This window comes from Rhinoderma darwinii (assembly GCF_050947455.1).
Source record: "Rhinoderma darwinii isolate aRhiDar2 chromosome 8 unlocalized genomic scaffold, aRhiDar2.hap1 SUPER_8_unloc_3, whole genome shotgun sequence".
Classification (NCBI taxonomy): domain Eukaryota; kingdom Metazoa; phylum Chordata; class Amphibia; order Anura; family Rhinodermatidae; genus Rhinoderma; species Rhinoderma darwinii.
Window position 1 is genome coordinate 511976 of NW_027461826.1, and position 27251 is coordinate 539226.

Consider the following 27251-nt stretch of genomic DNA (forward strand, 5'->3'; position numbering starts at 1 on the left):
TCATAAACCGAATAATTTAAGAACGTTTCTCTTACTCAAGATGAGTTACATGGATAGATTATTAATTTAATTGAGCACTGTTTAATGCTTCATTTCACCTGTCTTAAATTAAACACTTACTGCTTGGTTCCCTAAGGGTACAGTTGATCGCTGGAAGTCTTAGCAATGGTATAACCTATGATTAACATGTTTTTGGGGCACCTTTCCAATAAAAAAGGATGGTCTGAAGCAGACAAACCCTTCAATATTATTAAACCTTTGTTTCTTCTCACAAGTAATGTATCCCAAAATATATCTTAAAGGGGTATTCCGCTTATAATAAGTTCCCCCCTATCCATAGGGTAAGGGGTAACTTGCTGATCGATGGGTGTCTGACAGCTCGGACCCCCACCGTTTACGAGAATGGAGAGCCTGAAGATGCCCAAACCCCAGGTTTGAACCAAGTGGCAGGTCGCTCATGCGAATTGCCACTCCATTCATTCTCTATGGCAGCGCCGGAAAAAGCTGAACACCGCACTCGGCTATCTCCGGCGCTCCCATAAAGAATTAATGGAGCAGAAGTGTGCATGAGTGACCTTCCGCTCGGTTCAAACTTGGGGTTTGGGCAACTTTGGGCTCCCCGTTCTTGTAAACGTTGGGGGTCTGAGCTGTCAGATACCCACCGATCCGCAAGTTACCCCTTATCCTACGGATGGGGGGGGGTAACTTGCTGTAACCGGAATACCCATTTAATTATAAACCAATGGAGAAAATATATAATTATCACAGACTTTCATGACATCTAAACTTTGTTTCACATTTTTTGCTTTGAAGCCCCCCCCCCCTCCAAATCTGAAAGTTTGTATTAGTCTCGTCATTGGTACTGAAATACATTTTCACTTAAGCAAATGTGAATATATTCATAAACTGTGATTATTTCTTGTGCTACAGTGCAGGGTTTTAGCTTTTTGGCTGTTGGTACTTTTGGAAGTCTGCCATATTTTTAATGTATCAGTATGTGTGCACACCCCAGCAGTGGATATAATTAATGCAGAATAACTATGGCTTTTATTCTACCAAGCACAAAAAAATGTTTTAATTTGACAGCATGGGTGACAAAATGCTAATTTGTTTTGCGAATAAATAAAAAGACCCAGATATTTTGGCATGCTTGTTTTAGCATCAACCTCATAAATAAAAAGATGCTCACTGAATTTCTGTATTTAAGTTCACATAAATATATTTAGCCTCTTGCAAAAAATTAGAGAGGTGCATTACTCTGATTTTTACGTACAGAGATTTTAGCATTAATAAGGTACTGCTCTGTCAACAAACATGAGAAAGATCAGCACTGTGATTAACAAGGTTGCTCTTTTTTGTAGAATGTATGGATTAAGGGGTCATTCCCAACTTAAATGTTTATGGCATATCCACGTAATATGCCGAAAATTTCTGATAGATGCGATTTACAGCTCTGAGATTCTCACCTGTGTGCAAATGGGTGACCTGCACCCCTGTTTTCAGAATCACAGGGACATGCACCTATCACAAGAATGACACCTGTCCACCTAGTGAGACTATCTCCAGGCACCACATCCATGCAGAGAGTGGATGGAGAGGTGGCCACTTGGCTCTTTCTATTCATTCTTATGGTAAATACAGAAACAGCCAATCCAAGGACGTGCATGTATCAGACATTTATAGCATGGATGTTAAAGTTCGGAATACCCTTAAATGATCCCCATCCTGCCCCCCAAAACACTACCCAAGCATTCCATAAACGCTCCCCCTAGAGACATCAATGATGTCAGAATATATCTGGTACTCTTATCTTATCCTATTTATATTTATTTTTTTGGAGAACTGTTTTAGGAATTGGTCTTTCCTGACTTAAACTAATGGTAATTTCATATTATCTTTTTAATTTATTACCATATCTGGTTTAACAATTTTTTTTGGTACAGCGGGCCTTTAGACTGCCCAAATGTATTTGATATTTGGGACCTAGGAATGAGGGGCTATGGTAGGAATTAACATGGTAGAACAAAAGAGAGAGAGAGAGAGAGAGAGAGAGAGAGTGGGGGTACACTGATGAACTTTTCTACGGCAATGGGAATGATCTTGGGTCATTCTCATTGTTGTATTTTATTTATTTACAAAGCATACATTTTATACTATGTGTAATGAATGCACAATATTCAGGTTTATTATTCTCAACTGTGATGTCTGGGACTTTGAAGACTACAGAACTGTTAATAAAAGTTGACACAAGTCACACAGTTTATATGTTGTTCAAGATTGATCTTGTTCAGACTTCCACTGCCCTATTACTACACAGTAATAGCACAATGCACCACTAGAGGCAGCATTAGTATTGTAGTGTTTAGAGCCAATTTAATGTATATTTAATAAATATCACCTGTCTATACAATAATGTGCTACTCCAGAGTAATAGCACAATGCACCACTAGGGGCAACATTCATATTGTAGTGTTTAGAACCTATTTAATGTATATTTAATAAATATCACCTGTCTATACAATAATGTGCTACTCCACAGTGACACTTGTTTGCCTTCTTTTCCTCAGACTATTAAATGTACGATGGTTTGACTCACAAATGAGTGTGAAATGTGCAAGTAAACTCATGCAAAATAATAATCATCTGGCATCTCCCAGTCCATTTATCATTGCACAAATAACCTGATGAGGCTAATAACATTCCCTCTGCAGCTTTATGCTGCTTGGCTTCCGTTTTTTTCCGGTAATCAAGCAGCTGTAGTTGTAAACAAAACATGGTCATTTTAACAGCCAGTTTATGAACTGATAAAACATAAAGCAACCATTTTATTTCCTAAGCAGAAAGCAATAGAAGGGCAGTTTCTCAGTGTCTTCCCTGCTTCTGTTATGTAGTAAAATTGTCTAGAATTGTATGTTCTACCCTTTTATTTTATGCTTATGCACAAGGTCCCTTGCATGTTTCAACACAGTAAAGATATTAATTAGTTTAATGGGAATTTATGTTCTGGTAATAATAGTGATTTAAGTCGAATGTTTGTATTTGGACTCGATTATGGTAATAATGTATCATTGTGTGGTGTATTGTATGCATAGTGATAAGGCATTTGATATCCCCAATATATTTTCCACGTATATGCATGCAGCATAGTGCAGAAGTTGTTGCCTGCAGTTACCACTCGCATTTTTCTTATTAAATCTCTGTTAATAGTTATCTTTTTATTTCTATGGAAGCTGAAGGGTGAATGCTTCAAGGAACATTAAGGCCCTTTTACATGGGCCAATTATCAAGCAAATGAGTGTTCAAGTGAATGCTTGTTCCCGATCATTGCCCGTGTAAACAGGGCAACGATCGGCTGATCGCATCGTTTATGCCGCAAGAAACATTATCGTTGTCGGCAGCACATCTCCCTGTGTAAACAGGGAGATGTTCTGCCAACGTAATAGAAATGTATGAGAACGAGCGATCGTAGTAACGATCTCTCGTCCCCATGCATAGCTCCTTGTGAAAGGAGCACAGCAAACGAGCGCCGATCAACAAGCTGTCTCGTTGATCGGCGCTCGTTTACACGGTCCATGTCGGGCTATGTAAAAGGACCCTTAGTTGTTCCTTATCCCATGGGGAAACATTAACATCTGTTATGAACATAACAATCTACATATCCCTCAGGAGTGTCACTAGGGCTATGTTCACACGGGGTATTTTGCCGAGTTTTTTGACGTGGAAACCGCGTCGCAAAACTCGGCAGAAACGGCCCGAGAACGCCTCCCATTGATTTCAATGGGAGGCGTCGGCGTCTTTTTCCCGCGAGCAGTAAAACTGCCTCGCGGGAAAAAGAAGCCACATGCCCTATCTTCGGGCGCTTCCGCCTCCGACCTCCCATTGACTTCAATGGGAGGCAGGAGAAAGCGTATATCTCGCTGTTTTATGCCCGCGGTGTTCAATGGCCGCGGGCGAAAAACGGCGCGATAATTGCCGCGAAAATCGGCGTGCAGGGAGAGGAATATCTGCCTCAAAGTTCCAAACGGAATTTTGAGGCAGATATTCCTCCCCCAAAATACTCCGTGTGAACATAGCCTAGGAGTCTTTTTTAGTTTCCATGCACATAAGTTCCTTAATGGAGTTCTCTGATAATTGTGTGATGTTTCTATCAAATCAAATGTTTATGGGAATCTGTCCCCTTTTTCTTGTTAATCTACGGCATGTTAGCAAGTACGGGGCAGGTAAAAGGCAGTGTGACTGCAGGATCAAGCTACAGAGGCATCCACATAGAAACACATAGGTAAGCATAGGAGCTGTAGAAACAAAACGGTAGGATACTTTTAATGAAGACTAGTTACATGGTGCACATACTCTTTAATATTTTTTTTAGGGCTGATTTTTCTTTATTACTTTTGTATTATTTTATAGGTGAATTTTATTAATGCATTTGGTCATACAAAAATATTCATGTCCATTTTTGGAAATGCATTAAAAGCGGGATTCTGTGTAACTGTCAGCTTTTACAATCTTTGTCACCAACTAATAAAAATCATACGTGAAAATGTCTGTTTGCTATCTCCAGAAGTAAAGTGAGAATAAAGTCACATGTTATTTCAGGAAGAGACATCTTGAGGCACTTGCGTCTATTTACCCTCATCATTGCATAGGGTAAGTTACTTACTTCAGCTTATCTATGTCTCATCTAAAAGCCCAACAACTATACTTATAGAGAAATGTTGGGTGGTATTTGAAGATGATGTACATATCTCTGTAGAAAAGACATGGACAAGTAGATGAAGTTGTTTGAAGGTGGAGAGCTTTTGTAGAAACACTGTTTGTATATGTGTTTACGCTCTGGGTTACAAGTTGCTTTATTTCCTTTTAAATGCCGGTTCTTTAAAATATCCGTCTGCGGGCTAATAAAATAAATCAGTTAATGCTATACATACAGCACACTACTATTTTACATATCTGAAAGAAAAGGAAATACTACCAGGAGCAAGAAATGATAAACTGCCATATGAATGATATGTTTTCCTTCTCTATAGCACTATTTGTCAAGCAGATGTTGTTATTCAATTTTGAGTGATAGAGACGATTCTGTACCTTTCAAAACCATCCATGGTAGATGAAAAGAGGAAAATGATTTAATGGCAGTATAAAAGCTAAAGATATGTTTTGATCAGGATCCGTGCTTCCTGCAGATGTTAGAGATGACTGAAAGCTCTATTCAGCTGTAAATTTCCTGAGGATTTTCTAGATGTTAACGCCGTGTCAGAGACATCGTTATGAAAATTCCGTAACAAGGCGCTTCTCCCAATTATAGCAAAGAGGAAAACATTGAACTGCTAAAAAAGAAATATCTAGTGGTTAGAGCAAATCGAATCATTATAAATATTGTGCATTCTGAATGCTAATTTAGTCTCATCCTGTACATTAGACTTATATTATTTGAAAATAAATGTTCAGAGCACAAGACAACACTGAGGAATAGAAGAGAGGACATTTCTTATGTAACACCTCTTGTGATTTAAGATGTATGAACACTAGATTATAAATTCAAATCCAATTAGATATGGTTATTTCACTTATTCATTTTCATGGTTGGAATATTTCTACGCTTCTGAATGGACAACTAAGAGTCCTCAAGCACAACTCCAATTTTTGATGATTTCATCCTTGTAGAATGTCAAATAAGATAGGGTTTAATATTATAGAATTGTAATTTATAAATACCCTTATGCTTTTAGTCAAGTCCTGTGATGCCTTGTTTCCATCAATCTGTGGTCAACTTTGGCATAGCTTAGCTGGACCATGAGTGTTTTGCATCTGCCAATAGTAACCTGTTTGAAGGAAGAAAAATGACAATGACTACACATTTCAAGCTCAGCAAGATGGTTCTCACTTCTCTAATGCATGTGACAGATGGCCAGTCAAAGAAATTAAACTATATGTTTTTGTCTGCTTATCAGTACCAGATGGTTATTTGGTGGGCCCAGGCTATAACACAATATATGACCCAAAGGTCCATCAGAAGACAACCACATTTGGTGCTGATTTGAAACTAATCTCTTGCCATATTGATGTATTTCTAATGAGTTGATTCACACAAAAAAAGAGAGACCTTATTAATGATCTATCCTGTGTGTATAATAATAACAAAGATTATGATGAAACCAACAGAGGATATGCACATGTTCGGTACAGATGGAATAATGATTTCCTCTGATGGTCCCAAGGAACCCCAGTCCAACACACTGCTTTTGCACATATTGAACAGAATTGTGATCATACATTGAAAATCAATTTTTAGAGGACATATCTCAGCCAGAAGATAGCACTGGGCAAGAATTATAGAATCATTTTTCTGCTCTACTCTTAGCTTCTTTGAGGTTGGAATGCGAGGTAGGGTTCCCTGGGAGTTGAAAAAAATGTCAGGGGTTCCTCCATGGTAATAAGGCTGGGAATCACTGTTCTAGACGTAGTAATGCTCACTAGCTAATAAAACAGGTCTCAGTATGAAAAGACCATTTGACAAATCTCTGCATTGACCTTTTATATATTTGTACTTAGTAACTAGGTTTCTCCTAATCCATCTTTTATCCAAACAAAATAAATGTACTTATGCTAATCTTTCTTGGTACTTCAATTCACCCATTCCCTGAATTACTTTTATTTGTGCCCAATAATAAGATAAATAACTATTAACATTAGATCTGGCTTTTACATTGTTGCTCCTCTATATGTGCCAGCTCTGCAACTCTACTAGATGCCCGATACTGCCCTCACTATTTATCTGTTCCAAATTAAACATAAGTGATCAAACTATACATGATATTGTAATTAAGTTTTTAAAATGTGTGAATAATAACTTGTTTGTATCTAAAATAAAAACAACTAAGGCCAAATCAGAGGCCAGGTCAGGAGGGACATTTCACAAATGCAGCTCAGCCTAAAGCTAGACAGAGTTGAAAAGATTTTACTTGTTCCAAGTAATGAGCAAATATTTTTCTTTCATCATTGTAATACTGTAGTTTCATAGTCTCAGTAACACATCAATTCAATTCATGACAATAATTTTTCCAGGATTGAAAGTTACTGAATAAAAAATGATGGCAAGATTACTATAAACATAAAATGAAAATTTTTGAAGCTGTGTATCGGAGCTAATGGGGGTCCACGAACACTGCTAGCAGAAAGAGGATGCCAGCAAGGACATAAATCAGTCAAAGTCACTTTTATTGTTTCACCTTTTGGCACCCTAAAAAAGGTGTCGGTTCAGTGCAGAAATATGTAGCAATAAAGGTAATCCTGACCGATTGATATCCTTGGTCTTTCTGCTGGCAGCGCGATGGACCCCTTTTTCTACCTTCGATATACAGTTTCATCCTTAAACATGTTGTACATGGACTAAAGGCCCTTTTAAAACAGCAAATTATCGGGCAAACGAGCGTTCACCGTTCCCGATAATTTATCTGTGTAAACAGGGCAGTGATCAGCCGATGAACGAGCAAACACACGTTCATTAGCTGATTATATAGTTTTAAATGCCATAACTATTATCGTTGTCGGCAGCACATCTCCCTGTGTAAACAAGGAGACATGCTGCAGACAGGATAAAAATGTATGGGGGCAAGCGATCGGAGTCACAAGCGCTCGTTTCCATACAGAGCTCCTTGTGAAAGGAGCAAATGAGCACCGATCAACGAGCACGTCGGACTGTGTAATACCAGATTTTGTGCAACCTGATCAGGTGATCACAGCTCCCACTGTCCTGTACGTGCATTGTTTTAGCCATTTTTTAACCACTAGAACAGCCTTCTATTGTTTGAAAACAATTGTTTTCTTACCAGAGACACTAATATAGTCTGCAAAAACCATTCAAGTTTTTTTTTTTATAACTTATCTTGACATGACTCCAAGTGCATGTAAGCAGTATGAGGGTGCATGTTACAACTATATATGAAGCGCACCTAAGGGTCACTTAAATTGAACCATAAAACCTTACCCGTATGAACTGTTTATATGGTAGTATAAGGCATGCACATCTGGACTAGCTCATTGGGAAATTAGAATAAATACAATATATCTGCTAGTAAAATGGAGGTGTTTGACTCAAGTTCAGTGTCTTGTGTGGCTTTTGGCAATGTCTTACACCATGCTGTAACAGGCAGGTTGCTCAGCTGCAGATCATCTGCTTGTAGCATTAGGATGCACGCCAGTATTGTCGGCTTTGGTCCCAAATGAACACAGGTGTTTGTTTCATTAGCACAGGTGATCCGGTCAAAATGACTCATTCATTGATTAATTGACCCATTCTCCTATGAAGACATTAAGCAGAGAATCAATGCTTTAATAGACACATTAATTAATATAATATAGCAACTCTGAAGCACACTACTACTCCTTTGTAGATACTTTTTCTTGGCAAAGCTATCTCAACTCTTTAATCAATTATATTCGTTTTTTTGTAAATTTAATAAAGTTGACAACAGTAACAAGAACATTGTTTTAATTAATACATTAAATAATAAATTAAAAAAGCACAACAGGGGAGTATTCAGATGTTGTGGTTTTGTTGCACATTTTCTGTACAAATTGTGCACCGAAAATTCATTACAATTTATAGTACAATAAATGTGGATATTTGTTTTAAAAAACAAAAAACATCATCTATATGTAGTAAAAAAGGCTACATGCTGTAGATTGGAAGCCCGGGACATGCCCCGAAATTTGAACAGATTTATGGATGATGTATTTTTTTGGTTTTTTTAAATCCACATTTATTGTTCTTATAAATTGTGCATGCTGCTTAATATGTTGCAGAAATGTTGCAAATTTTCACCACATCAAATCTACAGCAAAATCTGCCAAGAAAAACTTTGCCAAATCTAAACCCACCCTTACACTCAATATTTTATTATAAATGACTAGTAGGCTGGGCTTCTTTCAATGTCTCCACTAACTTCTATCAGCAGATTGCGCTATAATCCTTTTTTTGGGACTGAGGATTCTTCCGAAATATTCTCTACACTTACAAGTGAGTTATATATACCTATCTATGACCAACTAATAATCTAGAATATCTGATATATATATATATATATATATATATATACATTGATCCATTAAAATATAAGTAGCTATACTGTGTATATGTGTGTATACATATATATATATATATGTATATATATATATATATATATATATATATTTATGCACACTCACATATATATTAGTAGTCCTTCTATTTTTTCATATTTGTTATGTATGTTTAATACTAGACAAAGACAACACGAGTAAACACAAAATGCTGTTTTTAAATGATGATTTAATTTATTGATGGAAAAATGCTGTTCATTTCAACCTGGCCCTATATGAAAAAGTCATTGCCCCCTTAGCAACTAAATCAACAAGTTAACCAAATTCAATTGACAATTGGGTTCAATTTCACTAGCCAAACCCAGGCATAATGACTGCCAGACATGTTGAATCTGGCAATGTGAAGCAGGCCAGAAGGTCTCAAAGTACAGCACATGATGCCACGTTCTAAAGAGATTTAAATACAGATACCAAAGTCATTCAAATCTATTAGTCTGGAAAGGGTTACAAAGCTAAAGGCTCTGGGACTCTAGCAAACCACAGTGAGAGTCATTATCTGCAATTGGAGAAAACTTGGAACAGTGGTAAACCTTCCCCAGTGTAGCCAGACTACCAAAATTTAACCAAGAGCGCATCAACGACTCATACAGGTGGTCACAAAAGAAACCAGACGAACATCTAGAAAACTACAGGCCTCACTTTCCTCAGTTAAGGTCGATATACACGATTCCACAATAAGAAAGACACTGGGCAAAAATGGTATCCATGGGCGAGTTGTAAGACGCAAACCACTGCTGACCAAAAAGAACACAAAGGCTCGTCTTTTATTTCCCAAAGAACATCTAGTTGACCCCCAAGACTTTTGTGATAATATTCTGTGGACTGATGAGTCAAAGGTGGAACTTATTGGAACCCATGTATCTCGTTTTATCTGACATAACTCTAAGGCCTCATTTACACGAGCGTAATATACGCACGTGCGACGCGCGTGCTTTTCACGCGTGTCGTACGCACCTATATTACTCTATGGGGCAGTTTAGACGATGCGTGAATTTTGCGCAGCGTGAGTGCGTTGCGTAAAACTCACGACATGTTCTATAATCGTGCGTTTTTCACGCATCACGCACCCATTGAAGTCAATGGGTGCGTGAAAACCACGCATGCCACACGGAAGCACTTCCGTGCGAACTGCGTGATTCGCGCAAGAGCTGTCAAAAGGATGAATGTAAACAGAAAAGCACCACGTGCTTTTCTGTTTACAAACATCCAAACAGAGTGTCAAATTAGAGATGAGCACACCGAACTTCACCGGGTTCGGCCGAACTCGTTTTGACCGAACCCGGCAAAAAATGTTCGGGTACGCGACGGCAGGAGACAGTCACTGTCCACGGTGCTGAAAGAGTTAAACTGGTTCAGCACCATGGACAGTGACTTCCGATCACAATATACATGAACGTGTAAAAAAAAAAAGAAGTTCTGACTTACCGAGAACTCCCGGCTTCTTCCTCCAGTCTGACCTCCCGGGATGACAATTCTGTCCAAGTGACAGCTGCAGCCAATCACAGGCCAAGCACAGCCTGCAGCCAATCACAGGCTGCAGCGGTCTCATGGACTGCCGCGACATCCTGGGAGGTGGGGCCGGATGACAAGAGAGGGACGCGTCACCAAGGCAACGGCTGGGAGACCGGACTGGAGGAAGCAGGAAGTTCATGGTAAGTATGAACGTCTTTTTTTGATTCACAGGTTGGTGTATATTGTGATCGGAACTCACTGTCGCGGGTGCTGAAAGAGTTACTGCCGATCAGTTAGCTCTTTCAGCACCTTGGACAGTGACGGGCGTCGACTAGCCTCATCTCTATGATGGCGGCTGCGCAAAAATCACGCAGCCGCGAATCATACACGGATGACACACGGAGCTGTCAAATGCCTTTTGCGCGCGCAAAACGCAGCGTTTTTTGCGCGCGCAAAACGCACACGCTCGTGTAAATCAGGCCTTATACTGTATTACACCTTAAGAACATCATACCAACAGTCACACATGGTGGTGATGGCGTGATGGTCTGGGGCTGCTTTGCTAGTGCAGGACCTGGACGACTTGTCATATTGATGTAACCATGAATTGTGCTCGCTAACAGAAAATCCTGAAGGAGAATGTCCGCACGTCAGTTTGTGATATAAAGCTCAAGCACAGTTGGGTTATGCAGCAAGAAAATGATCTCAACCGCACTAGCAAGTCCACCTCTAAATGGCTCATAAGAAACAAAATTAAAGTTTTGGAGTGGTCCAGTCAAAATCCGAACTTGAATCCCATTGAGATGCTGGGGCAAGACCTTAAATGGGCAGTTCATGCTGGAAAACCTTCCAAATATAGACAAATTAAAACAATTCTGCAAAGAAGAGTGGGCCAAAATTTCCCACAGAGATGTTAAAGACACATCGCAAGTAAACGGTTGTTACTGCCAAGGGTGGCACAACCAATTATTAGTTTCAGCGGGCAATTACTTTTCACATGGGTGATATAGGTTTTGAAAACTTTTGAATAAATCTTTATCCTGAATAAATGGAACGATCATTTAAAAGCTGCATTTTGTCTTTACTCGTGTTACCTTTATCTTGTATTAAAACTGATTGGATGATCTGAAACATTTAAATGTGACAAATTAGCAAGATTAAAGAAATCAGTGAGGGGCAGATACTTTTTCACAACACTGTATTTTACAGACGTAGCTGAATGTTAACAGTCATTTGACATAACTCAATATTTAAACTTACATTATTTTATCAATGGTTTTATTATATAGAACTGCAGGTAAAGTCAGCCCTGCTACATATAATGCAGATACCTTAAAGTAAAATTATTATTTAACTTGCAATTAACCTCCATCTAAATTATCAGGCTGATACCCTTGTAGTTGCTCATTGAGCAGACATTACACATTCAAAACAGGACCTAATGTTTCAGAGATTCATATTCTACTATAATTATATGGTTCAATGCAAGTGATTATATCTCTTCTTCAGAATCTGCCTGCAGAGTTTTGGTTTGCTGGCTTCTCATAATTTACTGCCTTGGCATAATAGGCCAGTCTTGCAAGGGAAAAAAAAAGATGATAAATGACACTGGCTAGGATTCATAGATTTATTAAATTTCTATCAAACAGTGCAACAAAAAATCTGCTTAAGTTAGAAATGGGCTAGAATTTTTTAATCAAAATTCATGAGTCCCGATGCTTGGTTCAGTAGGTCCATGGAAGGCTTGAATTGAAAACTGATTAAAGAAAATAAAAGCCTTATTTGAAGTAATTTTTCAATGACGGCTTTTAATTGGATGTTAAATCAAACTCTTATCTGCCTCTCTGCAGATAGCGCATTATATAAAATACAGTTGGTGGCACCACAAGTGTAACCGATACACTGAATAACAATTGACTTTTTACTTTTCACCGAGAGGATCAAGGAACTACAGTTGTCACCCTGTCAGAAATTAACGGTGGAAATGAATGCTTAAGTATGAGAGTGTGATGTGCGGACGTTTTAGATCACTGCAGGATATTTTTTCTCCTTCAAGGTTAACAATTGCTTACTTACCTTTAAATAACAGCTTTGTTAGTGCAGATGATGCAGAGAATATCCATCTTTCAGCAAAACTTGTCTGGATATAGCAATAAAGACGTGATTGCAGATTTAAAGGGGCCCCGTTTTCCCCACATAATGTAGGCAGACATTTAACGAGAAAAACACTCCTTCTTCAAAATGCATATTTTAGGCCTTGTTCACACAGTGGGCAGATTTAATAATATTGTCCTACATTTAGATAGATTCAAACTAGACAAAACAGGCAGAACCTGCGCCCAATTAATCTCAGTGGCGCACGCTGTATGATAAATTTACCAGAAATATTAGACACTTTTCTCTTTGTTATGCCATCCCTTGGCTGGTATACTTTACATTAATATGTTGCACCACAGAAAAAAGGCACAGGCCGATAAATATTGGCGCATTTTAGACACTGTCGAGGAAGGTGCAAAATGTGACTGAAGCAAATATAGTACTAAATTTGGCAAACCATGTATTCTATTTTTTGGCACAATTTGTGCCAGAATTCGACTGCATTTTTGTTAATTTTCCCCAGCGAGTTTTTATTTTACACCCTAACCAGGAGTAGAGATGTATAAGGCCTTGGCATAGAAATCATCCTGACTCAATATATATTAAGTAATAAAAAAATTGTTCCATTCCAAAAAAGCAAAAATGCAAGGTTGTGTCTATAGTTAGACATCGCACCAGGATGTGTCACATTTCGTTTTATGGATTTTGAAAATAAGAAATGTTCTCATTGATTTCAAAGTTTATGTAGCTGAATTAAAGAAAATATAATGTTACTTAGACAGATATGTTTCTAATTATAGCTTTTGAATTATACGGTTTTAATTGTCTACTAAAATGTAGAGTTTGACATCCTGCCAAGGAGCTTTTACGGAGCTCCTTATTGAAAAAAGGCATTGCTATAGTTTCCAGAAGAATTAGAAGATATTCACATAGTTCATTAATTAAAACTGGTCGGTTTTATTGTACTTCTAACATGTACTAATTGTATGTGACATAATCTATATCAGTAGAGTCGGTGCCGCTTTCATAATATTGATTGCTTCAAATCCGCTCCATTCTCTACTTTATATAACGCTATACAAACTAATACAAGACAGCTTTGTATAATAACATGTTACTATACTTCTAAGATCTCGCACACCTACTGTATAGTTGGGTTTCTGCTTTTGGCTTGTCCTTGGTACACCTCTTGTTGACCTTCAGCTTTTTGCTGGTTATCAATGATTACAATCCTGGATTCATTCCACGACTACAGCTCTACAGCGCTCTGCTTCTTTTTTAAGGAATCAAACTGGTACTTTCTTCTTACAATGCGTGTGGTGCCAAAAACATATTAATAGGTTAGCTTTCTAGTGTGCATGTATCTGAGATAGGGAAATTAGATTGTGAGCCCTATTGGGAATAGGGAGTGATGTAAATCTCTGTATGTCGCCGCTTTATGAGCAATAGGGGAAAAAGGAAGAAGAAATGTGGCAATTATTGATTGTGCACATTCATAAATGGTCCTCAGGACTAATTCTATAAGGTTTGAGTTAAAAGTAATACCCACTATTTTATTTAAATATTTAAAGCATAGGGTCACCATTGAGCTCACATTTTTTAATTTACATTCATAGGGATTTTGAGAAACTTCTAACATACATTACATTGCTCATTATCCTGACTTTCTGTACGTTATATATATATATATATATATATATATATATATATATATATGTATAAACTATGAGAGGTGCTTGAAGGTGAACCTGTGCTACATAAGATCAGAAAGTTGGATTAGAATTTGCCTGGTTATTTATTAGGAGTTACTTCCCGTTGTAATATAATTCCAAGACTTTAATAAAATAGTATATTTTAGTCTATGTACTCTAAACACAACCATCTTTACATCATCTACTATACCCTCTATTATTTGGGAAAAAAAAACCTCCCCCACCCACCAGGTTTAGGTTATACGGTCTTGCATTATTTGCAAGGATATGCAAAAAGGATTACTTGACTATGCCAATCCCAACCTCAGCCATTCTCTCCATCTTTCCTTCCTCTGTGTACCCAATGTGATAGCAGTCACATCCCTCTAGCCCTAGTAAACCACTCCAAAAGAGATACATTTTCTTTATTTGTGTCCTGCTTTGAAGTTTTTGAAGGGTCCCTGGTGACCTAGTGGTATAGTTTCTTATCTTTCTTGGTCAGAGGCTTCACCTGCTGTACTGCTCTTTTGAAAGAGGACATTTTCAACAGAATTGAATTGTCACATTTTTTACATACTGCTTATTGTAAATTTAAAATGCTGATTTATTTTTCATTATTTCTTGTTATAGTCACAACACAGTGTTTATGTGGTTAGAGCATATCTGTATTTCCTTTCTATTTTTGATACAGTTTTATATTCAAAGGGAAGACCCATCACCACAAAACTTCATATCCAATAAAGCCATCATGTACTTTTAAATGACAAAATTAGCAAAAAAACAATAAGAGAAAATTGCAGCAGGATAATAAACTAGCCAACCAAAACTGAAAAAATTCATAGCAGTGAAATATTTGAATTTGTTGCTGATTGAATGCTGATCTTTAGCTCTCAAATATATATATATATTCCTTTTCTCCAAATTCAGTACTGCGAAAGTATTAGCAGTATCCATTTCACTATGTTGTAAGAAAATTTTAGGGCTATAAAACCAACATTTTCCATGATGAAAACTTCAATTTTTTTACTGCTTCTTTTTATAGTGTGCAAGAAACTTAATTTCACTAACCACAGTTTCTAAAATACATTCCTTTATAAAGGAAGATTAATTTACTGGTGTGTTCATAAAAGCACAAATGAAAGTTTCTTTTGTGAAGCTGCCTTGATGTGAACCCTTTGACCTGGCATATCCAATATTCACTAAGGCAATCCAGAGCAAACTGGCTGGGTATCATACCCTTTATGTTTGGCTGCAAACTGCAAAACACTTTATGATCAAAAGCTGACAATGGATTATGGTATATGTAGAATAATATTGAAAATGTGTTTGATTTTATTGTTTCCTAAGACTTGTAACAGATCCACCAGACCACTGGGCCATATATGTGAAACAGCCTTAGGCCAGACCTGTTTTATTCTCAATGTCTAAAAAAAACTTTTGAAAAAAAGCATAGAGGAAAAATAAAATAAAAGTAGATAATGTAATATATCTGCAGTCTGCACTAGGGTGGTTTCATACAAGCATTTCAAATTTTACTAGCCAAAATATTCTGAAGGTATCTCAAGATGGAGTCCAAATACTATTTTTAAGAGTATGCTAATGTATTTATGATATGTATGTTTATAGAACAAGATTTTTGAGATTATAGTAAGAATTATAGAGAGAATATTTTAAGGGCTGTTTGCTTTATGGCAGCTAAAATGAATGTGAGTCAATTGACACAGAAATGTCAGAGATTATTACAGTCTCTAGGAAGTGATGGAGTACAGATGCAGACCCCTCCCCCAGAGCCAGAAAAAAACAGGGGAGCAGCATACAGAGACTTTCCTGTGTGTATAGTGTCACTATCCTATCTTATCTAGGCCTTTAACAGTACAACAGAGCTGTCATCTTTCATTAAATCCCATTTAATAAATTTCAAATCCCCAGCTCTCTAATGATAATGAGATGACTCTGCTGACCCTGCCCTCTAATTATAAAGAGATGACTCTGCTCATCATGTCCTAGTCTATAGTGCAAAGCTGACAAGTGAACTATAGTAATCAGAAAGCATAGCTTTATTTGCTAGTGTGGAAACTATAATATTTTTAAGACTTTTTTTTTACATAAAAGGTCACATAAAAAAAAAACACCACCAAAATGTAGATAAAAAATATTGGTGGAGATTCATGGAAAAATCACAGATTTTCTCATTTTTCAGTTACGAGTACCCCCAAAATGTTTATAATGAAAACCTTATTTATATTATATGTCATTTTCTAGTGATGCATTTCATTTAAAAGACATGAGCAACAGTCAGACACTTGTGGTTCCGTTCATTTAGGTGGAAACAAATAGAGTCAGCAAGAAAAATGAAACTTAATTTAATCTCAGGTGCCCAAGAGTGTCTAACAGCCCCCATACATATGGAGCGAAATACTAATTCAGAGATCTGTATAGATGGAGGGTTGCTCAAAATATGTACACCACTTAAAGTATCTGGTATTAAATATAAAAAGGGATGATTGGTTGTTCCCAATATTATCATTGTTTGTATCATATTTTGTTTGATAAAAAGATATTTTTTTCAAATCTTTGCAACATAACTTGTTTGCTTTAGCTTTAGATGAAACAGTAATTGTATGGCCATGGCATTTAGTATCATTGTTCTTGTCTTTGTCAAACAGAGGAAACAGATATCAAAAAGAGTGACTACTCAGCAGTAGTTAAGTGCCAACCAGATAGTTCAGTTGTGTTAGAACTTAGAATTTAAGACGACTCTTGGCAATGATCTAGCTAGAAGTTTAAATGTCAGTGAGTGGTAAGTATCTGTGTCTTGATTTCTCAGGTCATTGGGTTGTTTATATGAGCTCCCTCGGGGAGTCAGAAATGTCATTCGGAAATAGTTTGAAGAGCATTAGCACCATCGGGCTTTTACTGTAGATAATTGTCTACTTTGTAGAACTCTACATTACAGCTATACCATTATGCCAACTTATTATACTTCAGTTACAGTGGAAAATTATATAGTACAAAATAAGCTTGAGGACCATACAGGCTTATTTGTAAAACTTGACATATTTTTGTAATGTCGATTATCTAAAAACCTTTGTTGAAATTACCTTTACAATCCAGACTTTTGTGGTGTCGGCACTTTTGTGTGTTTTGCAAAATTGGCAAGGAACATTTCACCCGTTTAATGAGTGAAATGTTCTTATGTTAGACTGAGTATCTCTCATGCCTTTCTTAGAGCAAAGTTTTATGATTTAAATCACTGGAGAAGCAACTGTCACTGTAGTTTTTATTACATTGTCAATGGGATTAATCTACATGGAATGAGGGCCATAATGGCCCCATAAAGGTGCACATATCTTCTCTAACCCATGTACATAGAAAGTTTATATCCTAGCTTAGTCTTCTTATGTCAGCTAAGTTATTATTATTTGATATGTTCTAACTACTGTATAAAAAATGCTGAATATTTGTGGTTGTGATTCTAAATTTAAGCCCTTGGTAGTCATAAACAAGCAACGTTTAAACATCTCTTTTATACCAGTTGAATGGATTAGTGAAGTGATTGAATTAGGAAATGTTTGTGCTTTGTAAATGCAACATAATAATCAAATATTACTGAGGATAAATATTGGACTCGTCTATGATTTATGTCTATTAAGGAAACACTTTCTTCTGGCTTGTGTAGTATTAGTTGAAAATGATAAGTGATGAGATGCATATAAAAGCTATCACTTCATGTAGAATAAATCTATATAAAAGACCCACAGCATGCATTCAGCTTATTTGTTTATAAGTGGCATTCGGCAATAGGTACTGTATAACATCAAGGAAACAAATAAGAAAATCTCCTCTAAACATTAAGTCCTAATAATGTTCAGTAGCCAAGGAGTGTTTATTCTGTGCCCCAGTCTTCAAAGCGTTGTACAGCTGCTAAAATCAAAAATGTAAAACCATTTAAAAAATTGAAAACCATACAAAATTGAAAACCATACAAAAGTGCTTCTATATTCCTTATGAAACTCCAAAGTTACATGTGCAGAATTATCCATGGGGACATAACGCAAAAAGTAGCTGAAACATTGCAACCCCACTCCTTCCAATCTGCATTCAATGCACCAAATTTATGTTAAAGTCAACAAGTTTTCTTCTGCCAGTGAGTGTCTTCTTGACTACCAAAAGTGAATGAAGAAATGGAGCTGAGTGTTCTTGTTTCAGCCCGGTTAACAAGGGTCATCTGGAGAACTTAGAACTTAGAGAACTTTCCTAAACTTGTTTGAGTTGGTCATCTTTTTGTCTCACTCATTTGCCTCATATAATGATAGGTACTAGCAAAGAAAAAATAACACGGCGCTCTATTGCTTAATATTGTATTGGCATGGTATGTGCAAAAGGTAGAATTATTTCCCTAAGTGCTCACCTTAGATAATTGTCTAGTCCGGGCACAACACCGTGAAGGTTTATTTTGAGGGGTTGAGACATATGCTGCTGCACCTGTTTATCGGAACTGTAGTCACTGTATATCCGTTTGCGTTAAATCAAGGGCACAGGAAAAATACAACTATATTGGAGCGCTGCAGGATTAAAGGGATCCTGTCATCAACATCTTACCTGTTAAACTCGCCTGACCCCTCAATGGCCGCAGCTGTCCAGAGTTCATTCCTGTTCTCTTCTTTCCTGAAGTCCTCCTCTGTCTGTAAATATCGTCGTTTAAACTCTTCCCGCCTTTTATGGTAATTATTTTTCCCTCTGGGATGCAGCTTCTTAACCCCGCCCACCGTTGCCACCTGTCTGGCCCTGACTGGCTAAGGAGCTGTCAATCAAAAAGAAGGAGGTGGAGTCCACTCTGAGACGCTGGAGGAATGAAAATCTGACTCTTTTCAGATGAAGATTTGACTCTTTTCTGCTCATTTGCATACGGCGTGGGACCACTGAAAAACGGAATACTAAAGCTACAGAGCTTACTTAGAACATATTTATAGCTTAGATGACAATGATTTGTCACCCACTTTCACCAGGTATTGCTGGCTTTATAGCTAAAATGCTGGTGACAGGTTCCCTTTAAGTCAGTAGTCCTTAGTAGTTTAAAACGTAAAACTTGTTCTGGGTTATTACGTGTTACAGCTCTGGACCAGAGGCTTTATCAGGTATAAACAATAATACGGATAGGCAGAGTACATAAAGGTAAAAATGCGGAAAGGCAGGCTTAGAGCAGGGTCAAAGTGTACTGAGGTGAAAAAGTCAAATAAATGATGATAAAACGTTAAAATAGTGTACAATTACAACAGTAATAGGTAATAATACATACAGATTGTGGTGGAAATAATAAAAGTAGAGAACTACTAACTGTCAGCACATCATGATAGTCTGCGTGTTGCTGCACAGCCGTATCGGAAGCCGATTATTCTGTTTCCAGTGGCTCTCGATGACGCTGTGCAGCAACACACAAACTATCATGATGTGCTGTCAGTTAGTGGTGCTCTACTTTTACTGTTTCCACCATACTCTAAATATGTATTTGTACCTATTACTGTTGTAATTGTACATTATTTTAAGAATTTATCCTTTCTTTAACTTTTTGACCTTAGTACACTGTGACCCTGTGACATCATATTTAACCCTGCTGTAGCCCTGCTTTTCCGTATTTTTAACTTTATGTACTCTGCTTTTCTGTACTATTGTTAAGACCTGATAAAGGCTCCGGTATGGAGCCATAACGCATAGTAACTCTAAATAAATTGTATGTTTCAAACTACTTAGGACTGCTGACTTAATCCTTCAGCGCTCCAATATACCTGTATTTTTTCATCCTCTTAAAGTTAAGTCTTATAATTATGGACTAGTATGTGTTGCGTAGTGGAGCAGGCTTCCGTTATACTTGATTCGATAGTTTTATGGGCAGAATTGTTGATTTGTAAAAATTATGGTTTCACAAAAATCTAGGCAAGTAGCCATTTAAAATATTTAGGACATCACAATATGTGCTTAACTGGGTTGTTTCAACTTATTATAGTAGAATGCTGAGACCTTAGGTTGTCTACCCCATATCCTATAGTCCATATTAACAAAGCATAAGAATTCATAGCACCCTGCATATCTAATAATATAATTACTCACAAATTCAAGAAAAATATTTCACACCAAACCCCAGTTTCAGTATTGACTGGGTTCTAGCATTCTGCTCAGGTATTTCTGATGCTCCTCCCCTGAGGAGTCTCGTGATGTTAAAATCAGAATTATTGATTAAAAAATAGGGGCTGGCAGATATGTTTAATATGGTCAGCTTGCAACAGTGTAGTCCAAGTCCTATGGTAATGTTTTGATATACTTTTTTTGGGGTGTTTTGGTTTTTAGCTAGACTATAGACTACGTTAGCTCTTCAAATCCAGATAATGTATATGAAATGCATATGTTGCGTGGTTTCCTTCCAAATGTTTTTAATATAATGTACCGTATATATGTATTGTTTGCTTGGCGGATATTTAATATGTCTGTTAACTATTTGCAATGAACATATTTGTTTTCAATGTTTGTACACTTTTATGCCTTGTCTGGTAACCTTACCTCCTAGATTATGTGATAATAACAGGCCATGGTGTAAGTTTCTGCCATGTTTTACTAAACTATGGAAATAAAGGTCAGGATGGAAACTAGCCAACATCTGCTCTGCCTATTGCTTGTCATACTGCACTGCATTTATAATCCAAATTCTGCACTTCTTAAATATCAAACATTCACACTCACATTTAAGAGATCTTTATCTTCAGAAGAGATGAATTTATGGAATGGTTTTAGCAGATGAGGAATTTTATCTGTGCCAATTTGAATGTGGCAAAAGTTCTTAGTTTAAAAAAGTGAAATAAGCAGGGTCTTATCATAATTGGGTAGAATTTTGATAATGTAACTTGTAGTGTGAGCAGTTTACGAGCCTAGTTTAAGGAGTATGTCCACTTAAAATTTGTACAGAGATTAAATCATCTCCTGGATAAAACTTCCAGGTGGTTCGAAACTCTGCTTCCCCAATGACGTCTTTACGTGAAGAGTTAAGTGATGATCTCTCCATGGGTCCCATTTTGTCATGTAGATATCAGAACCTTCAAGAGGGGAATACCATATGGGATTTAAGTCATGAATGTTGTTTTATATATATATATATATATATATATATATATATATATATATATATATATATTGTGAACTAGTTATGATATGACATTTGAAAGTACTGGCAAGTTTGCTAAGTAGGCTCTTCCATTCTTAAAGGGTCCCTGGGCCTTCATTTTCTTTGCGCCTCCCGTTGTTACTTTAAACTTCAGGTGGGAGGCGCAGAGAAGATGAAATAATGGTAACCCTTTAAACATTTGAATTATACTACCCATCATGGGCAACTACTTTATGCAGTCTGTCAATATGCTTAAGAGTACTTGTTTACTTCTCAACCGGGCACCTGAACTCAAAAAATCCATATGCCCTAGGGTCAGGAAATATTTGGATTGTGGTATAATATAAATATGTTATACAATAAAACTGCCACACTGGATAGAAACAGCATGTATAATTTCAACAATGAGATCTTAAATCAAATTGTTATCTGGCAGGAACGTTTACATCACCGAGTGCAAAATCATAGCCAAAACTGAAATTAGAAACAGATAATTATGATAAGAGAGGACAATTACGTTGATTTTCTGCATGTGTAATTGGAAAGTGTACAACATGCACTGCTTGTTCCAATTAAAGAAAAAAATTGTTTTCTTTTTTCATTGCGGCTGTAATAAAGTGCGTGTCAAGGTTTTTGTCAATATAATGGAGGCTTTATTTTGACAAATATATCAAACAAATGGAGATCATCTGTAAAATGTAAAATGAAGTAAGACAAATGGAGAGCTGGAATCATGGCATGGTAGTTGAATTAACAACATTATAAAGTATTATTTATGAGTCTTAATATACTTTAAGCAGAGTTTACAGTAGTTAAAGGGAATGTGTTGCTAGAATTATTTTTTTCAGTTAAACAATTATTATTTAAGTGATTACACATTGTTTTAATTTTTTAATTTTTTTTCACAAGTCAGGAAATATTATAAATTAGATTCTAATTTATAACATTTCCATGTGCTGGCCACTAGAGGGAGCAGTTCCCAAAATTGCAGCATGGTCACTGTGGTAAAGCAACCTCATTGATTTATGCTGCAAATTTGGGGTGGACACACTCTCCTCTAGTGTTCTCAAACAATCCCCCCTCCCTTCTTCTGGCTAGTGCCCGGTGAAGAAGGGGTTTGAATGTCTTAAAGGAGGATTAGATACAAGGCTCAGGAGACAGTATCACACGAACATAATACACACATCATACACGAACATAAATTACCTGCTCCTGCCGCCGCCTCCGCTGGTCTACACATCTATTCCTTGTGCCTTCGCTTCGTTGAACATATGGCCAGAAGCCGCGGCCGGAAATCGTCATCTTACTGTTTGGCAGCAGCTTCCGGTCCACTTGAAAATGGCGCCGGATTTCGCTCTATGAACGAGCTTCGTTTTGGTCTGCAGACGGCGTACGCTTATGAGAATGGAACGGTTCGCATTCTCTATGGGGTTGTAGGTGCCGTATAGCATCTCTGTATGTGTCGTTAATCGACACATACAGAGATGGAAAAAAAATGGCAGCCCCCATACAGAAGTAAAAGTTTGAATACAGTAAAAAGTATTAAGTGACAACAGTAATACAGTATATACAATTTTTGTTTATATTTTATTAAAAGCAATATAATAAAAAAATTAATAAATTATGACACCTTCCCTTTAAGACATGGTTTTGCTTACATAAGAAGCAAAACTAGAAGCTGTGGGATCTTAATAGACTTGTTCCTTTATTGCATTTTCATTTCTTAACCACTAGTGTTACTAGTGTTCGGACTTAATAATGGAGCCCTTAGAACAGGTTTCATGAGGTCATGCTATGGACAACTCCATCTAACACTGATAATGGTACAAATTACACATGCTTCTGTTTATTTCACAAATACACTATCAGTCCTTATTATGCCATGTATATATGGCCTGTGTGTGCAATAATAACAGCAGAGTTTACTGTGACATTTAAAGGAGATGTTCGCTTGCTATGTATAGATGGAAGATGGGCCCTCAGTATAATTTTCTGTGGTGGGCCCAATGTACTGTATCTAAATGAGTTAGTCTCTTCCATGTCTCTGCCCATACGTGTTAACTATATGCTTTGGTTTTACTCATTGTTTCAAGACACCACGACCCCTCATGGGGGAAGCTTTCAGCAGCCAAAAATGGACTAAACACATAGGTACTAAATTTTAACATTATAATGTTAAGAATTCGGAACACTAGACATATTCAACCCTTATTTAGTGAAAGGTACTTATAAAAGGGTAAAAGAAAGCAAAGCAGGGCAAAGATAGGAATCAATTGCATCAATACTATTAGGTCTTATTCACACAGCAGAGACTGTACAGCAGCACATGGAGACCCCTCTACTATGAAGCCAGAGGCCGCTGTATGGTGCTCTGTGCAGCCCCATATTACGGGGTTATTCTCCTCTAGGAGAATTACTTCTAGGGGAGCATAGCATCAGAATCTGGAATCTGATGAATATTACGACTATGTACAATCCGTGAGTTATAATGTCATGTGCATGAGGTCTTAAATAACAGAGTACTGCAGCAGTCCCCAACCTTTTATACCTTGTGAGCCACATTCAACTTTGAGTGATGGCCGGGAGCCACATTTAAAGGGAACCTGTCACCAGCATTTCACCTATTAAACCAGCAATACCTGGTGGTAGTGGGTGAAAAATCATTTCTATATAACCTATAATTGTCTTCTTAGTCGGCTCTATAGCTTTAGTATTCAGTTTTTTAATGTTCCCAGAACGTATGCTAATGAGCAGAAAAGAGTCAGATCTTCTCTTGAAAAGAGTCAAACCTTCGTTTGAAAAAAGTCATATTTTCATTCCTCAAGTCTTTCCGCGCTTCCCTGGCCTCCTTACTTTTGATTGACAGCTCCTCGCCTTCCCCCAGCACACAAAATCCTGCGCTTGTGCATAGATGTCCTCTTCTGGTGTGTGCGCACAAAGGGACGCTGGATTATTACGATAAAAAGCGCAAAATGTTTGCAGACCATTATTTACAGTCGGGGGAGGAGTTTAGGAGAGGGGATAACGGCAATGAACTTTTGATAGCAGCGGCCAGTGAGGGATAAGTGAAGTTCAATAGGTGAAATTCTGGTGACAGGTTCCCTTTAAGTAAAATATATAACTATAATAAATGTAGAGAAACATAAAATCAGTAAATTTCAATTTGCAGGTACAAATTTGCTTTTGAACTTTGCCACAATGTTATTCTAGCATCCAAATTGGCACTTTCTGGGGATTGGATATGTTTGTAATATTGTTAATATGGATGTCATATTGTATGGCTACAGCAGATGGTCACAATTCAGGGCTCCTATGGCGAGCCACACGGCAGGGGTTGCGAGTCACATGTGGCTCCTGAGCCACTGATTGAGGATCACTGCTCTGCTGGATGTGGCACTTGGCTTTAGCCAGTATGTGGGGGAAGTCTATTAGCTGCTCAGCACATATGATAAGTAGCTTAATATAAAAAAGCAACCCTTTAAGATGCTACCATAATTTCTTCTTAAGTAAATCAGTTTACCTTTTGTTGTTTTTTTCTATTATTAAAAATATTTTCTATTTGTTATCAGGACATTTAAAGTGCATCATCTGAATTCAGTCCATCCATGAAGTGTTTGTTTTGTTGTAAGATTTGATTTATTTAATATGTTAGCCAAACACTTTCACCTCTGTTATGATCATGAAGGTTACTTACTCCCTCAGGAATAATGGCTAACACAGCACCTGATATGTCCAACAAATTAAAGCGGCTAAGTGGGCAATTTATCTCCACATATCCCTCTGCAGTGATTTAACTCCATGTAACTGTTCAGTGCTTAAAACCTCATTGAGTTCGGGGAGAATTTCTTATAATTCCACTGAAGTGGTCAAACCTTTCAGAGTAAGCAAGATTCCTTTAAACATTATTTTTACTGCTTGAAAGCGTCCTTATTAACCCTTTAGACATAATTTGCCATCTGGATTTCAAGACCAGTTACAATGATGGCATCTGTTCCAATCAGGACTCTATCTGCTAATGACAGGTTTTTTTCGTTCTAAAGAAGACGGCAAGATTGCGTATCAGTCAGAAGACAGTTTTCATGGTAAGAAGGCCCATGGGTGATTATCAGGAATATACATTATTGTGTAGACTACAAACGCTTCCTGACTTTTTGGCTACACATTTGTTTTTTCGCTTGTTACTGGATTCTAACTTTACATTTCCGTATTTACCTGCTTGCTAAGGCTGCGTTTACCCTTGTGCCTGATTTGTTAATTCATCCAATTCATTACTGTGGGATTCAGATTGCATCAGTTCCACTAGGATCAGTTTAGTAACAGACATTTTTTTTTCCTTTAAGGCCATAAATATATTTATGGTCCCTTAATTTGGGACTGTGATGTTTTTTGTCAAAACAGCGAACATAGACTTCACATCCGCTTCCATTTCTCCTTCCATTTAAGAAAAGGGACATCTGCTGTTCGGAGTACAAAATGTTGCTCAGAGTGGTTGCCCGACTTTTTTCCTCTTGGTTACTTTTTCCCAGTATGGGTCAACTTCATAAAACATTATGTACCTGAACCAGTCTTGATTCATTTTCTCCCCTGTCAAATTTTTAAGAGAATGGATAGATTATGTATATAATTCTAGTTCAAGTATTTTTTTTATACTTTGCTGTAAAGTAGTGTTTGGTTCCCTTTGGTCTTTTCAACCACTTATGAAACCTGGGCTCACAAGAGTCCAAGACAAAAAGTAGTCCGGGTAATACTCAACTCTTTATTGCATTTTTTTCCCCTGTAAACCAAGGGTGGTGAGTAATATACACTGGAATAGACTGTGTTTGTCCTTTTCTCTGAGATATATATACATGTAACTATATTAACTTTTTTCATTTTTGTGGACTTTCCTTTTTTTCTCCTCACTCTATTGGGTAAAACAGATTTGGGCTAGCCAGTGAAGTTTTATTGTTTTTATGTACAATTGTGATATTGGTCTTATATCATAATTGCCAATTCTTGATATCCGTTATCAGAGTTATTATAATTCATAATAATCCATAATACATTTTACATTTATTCAAGGCATCAAGATGATTCATTAAAACTGTTAATTATATACAATATAATCGAGATCTAAGTTAGCAACTCATTTTCCTGGCAGTTAATTAACATAGTAAATGTCAGGATAAGAACGTGCACCATGGTGTCTTCCAATTCTGTCAGTGACACCTTTTACATTTTTATACCTCAGAAATGTATAGAAGGTTTAAAGGAGTAGGGTAGGAAACCTGATGAGTCATATAAATATGCTATCCATAAGGTTTTAGGTTACCTATAATTAAAAAGTTCAGAATGCCCTGCTCACTTTGCACAGACAGCTTCAGGGTGAACTGATACAACGTGTTATGTATAGTGCAAGGCCTGAGGTCTCATGCACACAACCGTGCCCGTAATTATGACCCGTAATTACGGGCACGGCCGGCCTTGGACAGCCGGACATTTTTACAAGCCGTGCTCCCATTGTAAAGTATAGGAGCACGGTCCGTAAAATAAAAAAATAGGACATGTCCTATTTTTTTCGGCAGGATTTTACAGCACGGACACCCTCCCGTAGACATACGGGAAGGTGTCCGTCGGCCATAGAAATTAATGGGCCCAAAATTACGGATGATTTTACGGTCGTGTGCATGAAGCCTGAGGGGGTGGTGCCTGACACAGAGATTCCCAGACAAAAATTC

At 37.3% G+C, this 27251-nt stretch overlaps 1 protein-coding gene and 1 long non-coding RNA gene across 4 annotated transcripts in view; one reads left to right on the top strand and one right to left on the bottom strand.

The window, feature by feature from the left end:
- LOC142697920 (AF4/FMR2 family member 2-like) overlaps positions 1-27251 on the top strand; it is a gene marked incomplete at its 3' end in the record, with an annotated part of 383807 nt that overhangs the window by 193202 nt on the left and 163354 nt on the right. The window lies entirely within an intron of this gene.
- Positions 4318-14902, bottom strand: LOC142697921 (uncharacterized). 3 transcript variants are annotated; one of them, XR_012865610.1, is made up of 6 exons: positions 14800-14902; positions 13836-13957; positions 8135-8300; positions 5716-5822; positions 5086-5327; positions 4318-4895 (listed from the first exon to the last, which is right to left on the bottom strand). It is a non-coding gene; the product is annotated as an uncharacterized LOC142697921 (long non-coding RNA). The 3 variants fall into 3 exon arrangements; XR_012865609.1 differs by having other exon boundaries at positions 7988-8300; XR_012865611.1 differs by having other exon boundaries at positions 7988-8300; positions 13832-13957.